The following is a 9,676-nucleotide window of genomic DNA, read 5'->3' on the forward strand; positions in this document are numbered from 1 at the left end:
CTCACTGTATGGGCTTAAGAAACAGACTTATAACCAGGAGGTCTCTGGTTCAAATCCCAGCTCAGCCACTGACTCATTGTGTTACCCTGAGCAAGTCACTCATGTCCTTGTGCTCAGTCTTTCAGGTGAGATGTTGTTGTAAGTGACCCTGCAGCTGATTCATAGTTCACACCCCCTAGTCTCGTATCATGAAAGCACTTTGTGATGGTGGTCCACTATGAAAGGCGCTATTTTAAAATACAAATTATTATTATTATTATTATTATTATTATTATTATTATTATTATTATTATTACTAAATGTCACTAGAGCACATACAGTACATGCTATATGTATAGTGAGAAGTGTGGCAGGGTTTCAGTGCAAGCTTTAGTGCAGCCATGAAGAGATTCCTGAGGCCATAGGTGAGCTCCAGAAACAAATCTAAATATGCACTGAATATAACGGCAAAAAATAGGGCACAAATGCAAAATGCAAGTCCAGTATTTCCAATAACTCACCATCATAGCTTCTGTTAAAACAGCAGAAGACTGTGACAACGACCATGGATAGACAAACAGTGGCTACTGAAGAAAGAAATCAGGTAAGATTATTATTATTATTATTATTATTATTATTATTATTATTATTATTATTATTATTTTACAAAAGGATTTCACAGTTTAGTCGCAAGTTCAAAGCAAAGCATTGTTCTGTTACTCTTATGTGAAAGGTCAGAGAAAAGCAATTAAAGAAAAACACTTTGCTTGTACTCCCTATATTGCGGGTCCTGAAAGATGTCATTCTAATTATATATGGAAATACACACTTTTTTTGTACATGGTATAGTAACATGAATGCTCAAAAAGGAAGGGGGTGGGAAACTATATTAGATAAAATCGTTAAATTCCCATTTGTTTTGTGGTGTGTGATGGTAGCACTTTCACAGAAACAAAAAAGCTAGTTTATCAGCCACCAGTGTGCCGCCTGTCACTGTTTCCAATCGCACGTCACAGTTTCCAAACTATTCTATGTGCTATCATGATGTGGATATGTTTTAAAATTACAACATTTTTGTGAACAACAAATGTTTCTAAAAATACAGTTACATTTGTACAAAAATGCTCCAAGCATAGTACACACTTGTAAAACAGTACATTTGTAAAATGTACCAATGCTAATTTAAATCTCAGCGCACCACTACAATCTGTTCTGCTAGGCAAATGTTATCATTACCAGGTCCGACATTAAAATTTCTCCTTTCCAGTCCGATGTCATATCCAAAATGGCGTCAGTCACAGGTCCCTATTCATTTTCTCAGGAAAAAGCAGAGAAAAGCTTTTAATGGCCGAAAGAAGCCAGAATCACCCCCCCCCCCCCCCCAAAAAAAAAAAAAAAACGGAGACATTAAACAGCGTAAATTTCAATAAAAACTGGAAAAATGAAGGTGTTCTAAAACTTTTGACCGGTAGTGAATGTATATTTAAAAAAAAAATGGCATCCAATAGTCAGTGCTTTAAGAGTTTTTTTTTTTTTTTAAGTGAACTTTCTTTGCTTTATTGTATGTTTGTTCTGGGTTTTTTTCAGATTTTAGTAATGTGATGTAATAAAAAAAAAATGATTTTAAGTAACTGTGACTTAGTTTTTCTTATTTATTTATATTCATTAACACTGTTTTTTATTAAAAAGCCATTGCCGTGTAATTTTGCAGAAAACATTGTTTCCTCATTGCAGATTTGAAGAGATTTTACTGCAGACTTCCGAGGGGACTATACAGTCCATGTAAACTGAAATTACCGTAGAGATCAAATAAAATACTCCAGTATGCAGCAACAAGCTCAGAGTAATAATTCATACTTTGATGCTTCAAAAGTGCACACAGGTTGGGGTATAAGTAGGTCTTTTGTTTTTCAGTGTTTATTTTTTTTAATCTATTTTCGAGTTTTTTTTCAGGGCTTTCGCTTATGTACGGTATGAAATTATTGTTTTTGGTTACTTTCCAAAATGCTTGGCTGTTTTCAGTCAAATATATATAGTGATAACTTGACAGTACTTGCACACTTAAGTTGTACCTTCTTTCCTTTGCTGTGTTCCACAACTAAATCCTTATGGTCATGGGCACATTATTCTGTGGTTTTTGTGTGTAGGCATTTTTTTTGATTTCACCACAATTTACAATCCGTATCTCAACTGTAACAGAGCTTTAAATCCTGCGAATAAGCCTCCATTTCTAATTGTAATCTTGTTTAAAATCTCACAAGTGGAGTCTCCAATAGAAATGTAGGAATGTTCTGCCACTCAGTAGTTGGGGTGGGTTTAAAGTAATTTTTTGTAGTAGGTTATTTTAATGCAAAAGGGTTTTATTGGCTATACACTGATTTCATATTTTTTGTTTTGTGGGTGCTTTATTGGTTAAAAACAAAAATAAGAAGCCCTAGGTATAAGTAATATACTTTTATACAAAAGCTGTATTATGTAGATTCCTTTCAGTAATACTACCGTGACTTTACTATAAATAAGATAACTAGACACTACTCTTCCATTGACATCAGTCATTGTTTTTTTTTTTCAATATGGAAAATCAAAAATAAACTAAGAGACTCAAGTTAGTATAGAGTAGACTGCATCAAATACTCATTTCATGTGTGATTTCAGTGCTGAATGGTTTTCTTGTGTTTATATTTTTACATTTGATAAATTAAACACAAGAGGGAAATATATATTTTAAATCTGCTGCTCATTTGTGATTTCCTTCCAGTCAGTATACTTTAATTTACTAACTGCACAGGCTGGCATGTTTCATCTTTTGATATATTGCCTAACAATTCCATTGGGGTATTCAGATGGCAATCACCTCTTCTGCTCCGTGTTTTCTTGAACAGTCCCCAAAAAGCACCGACACCTTATTAACTAATCACTTAAAAAGGTCAAACCCATTCACCATAGTGCTGGTCTTCTTACTAAGAGCTTCCCCTGGGATAAAAAAAGGATTCTTGCATTCCTTGTCCAACCCAGGGGATTTCACCCTTACTTTTGTTGGTAAACCACCAGAAATTCCATGCACCTCTCTGACCAGCTGACAAATCACTGCCACCCATGTGCTTTGTTACTCAACTCATTATGTAAAACATATTGATTATCCCCCACCCATTTCAGACAACTTATTTCTAGGCAAGCTATGTTCATACCAGAGATGTACAAACTTTTGCATAGCACTTCTGGCTAAACAGAGGACTCTTTTATCCATGGCAAGGTGTGCTTATCAGAGCTTCTTCCTTCCACAGGCCTCATCTTGAGTCACTTACCATGGTATTTTATTCAGAGATCCTAAGTGTAGCCTGTTAGATGAAATAAGAGAACTGAAGCTTTTTATCCATGTTTAATCTTAGGTGCAAGTGTATGAAAGTAAGGTACTGCTAACTTTTGGTTTTCCTATTTATTTTGTCCTTCCCACAATTCTTCACAAAATGGATGCATTTATGTCTGGGACCTCTTAAAGTTCAAGACCTTTTCATGGCCCCAGTAGTAGCTGCCCGCGGTTATTGGCTTCTATGCACCCAACTGTGAAGAGGTGAATTCTCAGCATCAGAACGATCCTCACTGCAGGTTTGTTACTGGTGTTTACAGTATTTCAAAAATAATACAGTCTTTAAAGCCAGGTGCTGTTTTTGAATTTTTATGATGAATTATTTCTTCTAATAGGTTCCAGATGGAATAATCCAAGGGGTTTAGATCTGGCGACTTTAGAGGCCAGTAGTATCTCAATGCCCCAGTGTAACAAGAGTAAAAAAAAAAATATGGTTAATGTTTCATTTGATGTCAGTCGCTCAAATGCCTTTTTTAATAAGAAAGTTAATTTAGATCAAATAAATTATGAACAATACAACATGTTCTTTATTCACTACCAACCATACACTTTATTTGTAGATTTATTGAGGAAGTAAAAAATAAACAGAATTTTATTATAACCTTTCTTCTCTAAATTTATCACCTATTTCTGCATACAAAAACAAAGTTGCCCCTTGGAACACATTAAGTCTGATAAAGTTTCCAAATGAATAACAATATTGTATTTATGTACAGCAAATTCTGTCATAAAAGTAAATTACAACACACATGGAACACATTTGGTGTGGACGACAATGCTTCTTGTTGAACTGAGATTTCACATTCTGTCATTGAAGTCAGAGGAAGTTCATGAAGGTTGGAAAAATATTACAGCCCATTTGTAACATGGACAAGCCACGGTGCATTGTCCTGCCAATTGCCCTTATCAGTAAACAATTAAAAATGCTGCCTTTGGGGCACCAGTAGTAACCACATTACACACATTTAAACAGACCTTATTCATGGAATATAGCTGCTACAGCAGCTATAGAAGAATTAAATGTTCCCAGTTCACATGTTTCTCAGGCCTAGGAATTAGACCTTGTAATATGTGCTTGATTGCTCAGAAAGCAACTTTAGATAAAAATATTTTGGACCTTGTAAACTAAAATGTCAGGTAACAGCTTCTTTTAAATGTTAAAAGCTACCTTACTAACCTTTTTAACAAATTCCCTTTATTTAATGCTGATGGCAATATAAAGATAACAAAGTACAGGAGACACAAGCCCAGAAGAAAGAGTTTTAAGGACAGCCATAAGGCGCTTGGCCAATGAAATGTTTGCTCTTTCACTTAAAAAATAATAGTCATGTGATTAGCTGAATGTGCCATTCTTTTAGGGTTTTGAATCATATATCTGAATGATTTGATTAAAAAAAAAAAAAAAAAAAAAAAAAAACTTTTCAATTGCCTTTTCATCTCTTGCAAACATAGCACCACCCTAGTGTCTGTTTAATGGCTATGTTAGTTGTTCTTTATCTCTGATGATCACTTTATTCACTAACACTTAAAAGATACAAACAATAAACAAATAGTTGCAAAATGCCCATGTGCTCCTTTGGGTCTATTTAATTTGCCCATTTGTATATATCTTTATCAATCCAGGGCCAATCATGGTGGAATCAATCCACCATGGTTGATCCAAGGCTTTATGTATGATTAAAAATGCTTAATTTTAAATATGACTATATATAATTTGATGAACCTTATCTTTAGTAGTATAAACAATACTATAAATGACAATTGTAATAAGAAATGAAATTTGTCTATTTACAGTATTATAACATATGATGTAATGAAGAGGGGGCATCAAGTGGACATTGCTTTGTAAAGGCTTGTGGCAAAGTGGTTTGCAGTGCGCAGGTGTAGAGGTGATGCAGTGCTCAAGACAATGACAAACAACAAAGGACTGGTGAAATGGTGGTTTATTTATAATCCAAAATCTGATGACAAACAGTAAAGAAATGGAGGGTTGGCAATTCACAATGATGTGTATTGCACCGTTCAATAAACACAGGGTTCAGACCTGAAATAATAAACACAGTATTAAACACACACACAAAACACAGACACCTTCACAAGTCCAGAGTGGTTGTTATTGTGCTTGTGATGACAAAACAATTTATTTGTGTACAATGGTGCAGTGTTGTCCGGTTTTTTGTTCCCCTGTAGCGTCAGCTCCGGATTGTGTTAGCTGTCTAATAAATGCTAGTGCAACTGTTTCTCCACCAATCCACGGTTGCCACATTGCCTTCTCTCTGGAGTGATGACTTGGTGAACAGTAGCTCTGCCTCCTTTCTAGATGGCCAACTTCCACTTAAACCTTGGAATGAATTGTCTGACCATCCAGTCCAGGGCACTCTGTTCCCTTTACGCAGCAACCTCACAAGTCGGGAGGGAAATTTATAACCAGATTCATTCTTTCTCTGTCACAAGGCTTTAACATCTTTTTGCCCATTTTCAACAGCTTAAGTAGATGACTATTCAGCCCTTTCTTTTTTTATTTGTGTAATTTTGTTTTGTGTTTCTATAGACATTCTTGAAGTTATGATTATTTTGGAAGTGGAAATTCTTCAAATATAACCTTTAATTTATCTACCAGGCTTTAGTCTTTAATAAGTGTTCAATGTTCAATATGTTATTTAAACATCAGTCTTCATAGCAAAATTGTAAACTGTATTTGGATCTTATTTGTTTAATACATATTTATTTTTCTCAAAATTACATTTATTCATTGTATAAAATACATAATAAAAAAGCAACACTAGATTCTCAGTTTTGGATGAGAAAAATGTAACCAACTACTGTGCGCTTCCAAACAACTTTAAGTACTTGCCTGCTGACTTTAATTGGCATAATAGTCTGCAGCTGTTTAAAGGTCTCTCATTCAAAGACTGTTTAACTTAGCAAAACTCACCTGTGTCTTTTGATAAAAGTCTCCTATTTTGCTGTGCTTTTTATTTATTTTTTATTTTGGCAGTGAGCTATTCCTGCCTGCAGTGCTTTAAGATTTAATTTAAGGAACCTTGCCAATCATAAGCAAGTTTTAAGTTCCCGAAATGATAGGGTCATGAAACAAAGACCCTTTTTTGTAATTTTTTTTTTTTTTTTGAGATGCTTCAGTTAATGTCACATTAATTTCCAGCCTAGTATACTGGGTTTATAAAGTGACTTGATACTGACGTGTATCTGGGTAATGGATATCCAAGTGCTGACTATATATATATATATATATATATATATATATATATATATATATATATATATATATATATATATATATATATATATAATATAAGCTGGGTCTGTTAACGTAGCAACGTCTTGAACAGACAGGTCAAACAAACAAACAGAAAATTAAATGTACATAACATTCCCCCAAGGAGTGAATGAGTGTGTGAATGCATGCTGCTGCTGTCCGGGGATGCACCATCTAGCCCATGCTTAATCTCTCCCAGTTAGCGGCAGGAAAAAGGGGCTGCAGAACATGGGCTTGATTGGTTGAGCCAGACAGAGGCAGGAAATGAGGAGAGGGTGGAAATGACCTGTGGGAGGAGTGAGACTGGAGAGAGTCTGCAGTGAATGCAATAGTTAGTTAGAATGTTTTCTTTTTTCTTTTTGGTGGCATGAATCCTGGCCCCAAACAGATATTCTCTACTTAGTACCTCAATAAAGTGTGAATTCAAAAATTCACCATGTGTAGATATATATATATATATATATATATATATATATATATATATATATACACACACACACACACACACACACACACACACGGACTAACAACACGAGTAAGTTTTTGTATGTTTATATTAGTGTACAATATAAAATTAAATTATTAGATTATACAATGTATCTGATTATCCTATGGTTGTGGTAAAGTCTAAGACAAGAAAGTGAAGATCGGTCATACAGAAATAATTGTCAAGTTATTTCTAAACTTAATAATGTTCACAGATAAAGTGCAAACCCGATATTATGAAATTATAATTTGTAATGTAATGTGTGATAACAATAATTGTAAAAAAAAAAACTGGGACTGGGAGAACTACCATGGATAACTTAAACTAGTCAGTTGAGCCTTTTAATTGAATCTTAATTAAATGTATTAGGGCACATATTCCGTTGTCACTTTTATGTATAGAGGTTAAAATAGAAACTAGGATAAAAAAACAAACAAAAAAAAAAAACAAATGTACCTTTTCAGCATGAAACAAGCCACTTTTAAAACATCACATATAGTAATGAAAGCATATAGGAGGGAATTCTTGCCAATTATTCCAGTCAGGCTCAATTTCTAATGAGATTTTTTTTAGATGGAAAAGACTAAATCCATGCCTTCTTTTCATATATTATAGTATTAACCATACTTCCGTGCTTTTATTAAAAAAAAACAAAAAAAACAGTGCATGACAATTTGCATCATATAATACTAAAACTGAAAGTTTGTGTAAAATTCAATGTTATCGTGTGTGTGTGTGTGTGTGTGTGTGTGTGTGTGTGTGTATATATATATATATATATATATATATATATATATATATATATATTTCGTTTACTTCCGTCGTTTAACAAGAAACTAGTTTATACATCTCGACTGCTTTTAATTAGTCTATGAACTTCTAATCTGGATTCATTAAAGCTTTAAGCTTTAAATCAAGCATACAGAAGGAAACATATTTGATATAATTGTGCAGAGTAAGCAATGGAACACATAAATTAAATTTGCCAATTACAGTATAAAGAAGTTCTTATTTTAAATTAAGTGAATACCATTTGGTCAGTAATATCCTAATAACAGGATGTTTATAACCCAGATAAAGCTGGTATGAAATTATATTCCACACTGGGAGCTGACCTAAGTAAACATTTGGATTTTAGCCTCACTTTCTCATACCTCAACATGAATTTGAAAATTAAGGCCAAAAGGGCAGGCTAAAACATTGTAGGCCCTTCAGCCTGAGCATATAAACATTATGAGAGGGCCTTTTGACCAAATTAACTTCTTTCAGAGCTGCTGTTTGGTGCCAAAATGGACAGGGATAGATCTGAGATGAATTTGGGCGGTGGATTGAAGCTGTTTAAAATATGTCCCTGACAGAAGAGCAGCGATTGCCAGATTATGAGATTCAGTCCTTAGATGGTTAAAACATAAAAAAAAAAAAAAACATCTCAGAATAACTGTATTACAAAAATGCAACAACACACTTCTTACATTCTTTAATTTATTATTATTTGGGCATTTCTGCTTAAAATTATTGTAGAAAACAACAAGAAATTGTGATACAAAAAAAGAGAGAAATTACCTACAGCCTTAATCAGTGCCGCCCACAAAAAAAAAAAAAATGTCGACGCGGGAAAAGTCAAGGCTGGGACAATAGACTCAGCCACTGCTTGGTATGTTAAAGGGTTATTAAAATGCAATTACTAAACAACAGAATCAAAAAATGTAAACTGTGTAATGAGATTTGGAAATTGTTTTAAGTTGAGTTATCTAATTTCTTGAAATCTGATCAGAGATCCTGGTTTACCTGTTTCAAGTTCATTTGAACTTGATAATCTGAGTACCAGCCCTAAAAGACAAAGCACAAGCATACAATAAGCAAGACAATGTGCTGTGCAGGTTCAGAGGCCGAATCATATCTTACATAACTAGAAAATCATTAACAGTGTTTCCATCTTCAAATTCTTCTATAACAACATTATATATAGACAGATGCTAAAAGTTTATGGTCAGTCTTCATATTAAGACCACGACAGTATCTAAACAATTAAACCCAGCAATGAGAATGCATAACTTTTATGAAGACATAGAACAGCAGGGGGTGATTATATCTATTTCTCATGGAAATACCGTATTATGATTTACTGATCTGGTAGTGTGGGATTTGAATACAAAGAATATAAACATACTGAAAAAGAAACAATGAGTTGCATTCAATTGATCTAAACATCACCGTACTAAGTACTGCCACTGTTAAAGTATAAGTAGCAGGGTTCCAAAAAAAATTTAGCGTTACACGTCCCCACATGTTTTTACAATGTTTTTGAAACTTGAAAACTTTTTACACTTAACATGTTAAAGTCAGTTTCAAAGCTCTTTTCAAAATGGCCATGTGACAGAAAAAGAATTAATCTTGGTTATAAATCTACCTCCCGACCTGTGAGGGCGCTGTGTAAAGGATGCCCCAGACTGGATGGTCAGATAATTCATTCCAAGAATTAGGTGGAAGTCAGCCATCTAAAAGGGGGTGGAGCTATGGTACACCAAGTCATCGCTCCAGACGTAAAGCGATGTGACAACCGCAG

Source organism: Polyodon spathula, chromosome 6 (assembly GCF_017654505.1).
Source record: "Polyodon spathula isolate WHYD16114869_AA chromosome 6, ASM1765450v1, whole genome shotgun sequence".
NCBI lineage: Eukaryota > Metazoa > Chordata > Actinopteri > Acipenseriformes > Polyodontidae > Polyodon > Polyodon spathula.